This window comes from Dreissena polymorpha, chromosome 13, assembly GCF_020536995.1.
Source record: "Dreissena polymorpha isolate Duluth1 chromosome 13, UMN_Dpol_1.0, whole genome shotgun sequence".
In the NCBI taxonomy this organism is placed as follows: domain Eukaryota; kingdom Metazoa; phylum Mollusca; class Bivalvia; order Myida; family Dreissenidae; genus Dreissena; species Dreissena polymorpha.
Window position 1 is genome coordinate 40945453 of NC_068367.1, and position 1969 is coordinate 40947421.

Sequence of the window (1969 nt, forward strand, 5' to 3'; positions counted from 1 at the left end):
CATTACTTCATTTCTCTTTATAACATCTTGCTTTGTAGAAATGCTTCCAAGTTAACATCTTTACATGTTAGAAATCATTTTACTTAATGCAAACATGAGAAATAAGTTGAACACGCAAATGCGCTGTGCATCAAGGTTGCAAGGTTACAAGTTACAAGGACAGCTGAATGCAGTGTTTAGATGAATCTTAAATAAATAGCTTGTGTATATATGTATATTCATTTGTTCGTGATTCACAATACTATTGAGCCTATGCATCCGGATAATTTATGTTCAATAACTTTGCAGACTTTGTGTTTCGCGCTGTTGATTTTACATACAATGAAACAAACAAGTATGTGCTTTACAATAATTGAGAGACGGATGGTTTTAGGGTGGTTCTGGGATACTTGTATTTTTTGTCTTAAAATTTATATTGCACTTTAAACGGCTATAATTTGGATAGTTTAAATATGCACTGTGTGCAATCATCCATTTTAAACAGTATACCATATGGAAATGCAATATAAAACTAAAGTTTGTCTCACACCTTAGGTAATGCATCTTCGCAAGTACCTGGAGCAATTAACTGGAGCAATTACTTTTAGCCAAGTGCAGACCTGAAAGGGCCGATGAACAAAACATGGCTTTTTATTATTGCTGAAATATGTGGGTCATATTTGATATACAGCTTGAAATATATTAAGAATATAATTTTGCGAAAAAAAGCATTTTTACAGAATACAACACAAAATTAAAGCCAAACTTATCTGAACACATTAATCGTGCAATCATGACAGACAGTTGTGTTGGCATCCATGCTTTACATAACATTTTTGCAACTTGTAATACTAATATCTGAATCCTGCCTGCGTTGGTAAAATTGCGCCGTTTGATATTAAATGAGCTTCAATGGTTTTCAGTCAATAAGACAGCAGTCTTTCAACAGTGGCTTGAAATTCGATTAAATATCGGTCCGTTGAATGTTGATTCATGGCGTAAAAAATGAGAATGTTTTTATTCATCAAATTCAGTACCAATAATAAAATGTTGAAAAAACAAAAACCCTTCAAACATGTTTAATGATACTTTTATATTTAGATAAGTATTCTTGATATTCATGTACTTCTACTCATCATGTCATCGGTACAAAATAATGATACAATTCGACTAAGTTCGTATATAAGATACTTTTCTGTTTGATATTTATCAATGTTTTCAAAATGTCTGCCCGGGTGAGGATCGAACTCACGACCTTCAGATCGCCCTTTATATGGCTATGAGACTGACGCGCTCCCTACTGCGCTACCGAGGCATATATTACGCAAATGTTGACACCGATACGAATATGTTCGACGTCTGACCTGACGTTAGATTTTTACGTTTCATGACGTTAGATTAAAAGTTCGCGAAAAAGAACAGATGCCGCTTAATGATGCCTCAGCTTTTCTTGTTAACGTGTGTTTATTGCAGACAATACAATCTAAGATGTTTGTAAACACATATTTATATCGTTCTTTCAAAAATGCGAGCAGTGACCTTGAAATGTTATTTCCGGAATGCAGAGCCAGAAAAGGTGGAGACAAATCATTATGTAAAATAGTATGGCTCGTCAATGACTTGTTTGGAAGACTTTGAATGAAAACTCTTCACTTTATGCGAGACCCTGATTTCTTTCCGAATGACCCTCTTATGCCCCATTTAAAAAATAAATAAGGAGTGTTGGCTTCAAACTGAAAAATCAAGATGTCAAGAATGACCGCTTTGCATAGGATAGTTTTCAAGATATTTAGCGGAAACGAATCGTACATAGTACGTTACCACTTTGCTACTTACATTTGACCTACTTACACAACGCATAGAAACGCAGGAAACACACAGATGTAAGTCATCCAACATCCGCGGAAACGCAACTTGTGGCATTGGTCGTTTGCAGAAACAAGCATGAACACATGCTTTAACAAAGCAGTTCGGTTATAGGATACAACAT

At 35.0% G+C, this 1969-nt stretch overlaps 1 non-coding gene across 1 annotated transcript; it reads right to left on the minus strand.

The window, feature by feature from the left end:
* Window positions 1-1206: 1206 nt before the first annotated feature.
* Window positions 1207-1295, minus strand: Trnam-cau (transfer RNA methionine (anticodon CAU)). The gene is given in 2 exon segments: window positions 1207-1242; window positions 1258-1295. It is a non-coding gene; the product is annotated as a tRNA-Met (tRNA).
* Between the last annotated feature and the right edge of the window lie 674 nt (window positions 1296-1969).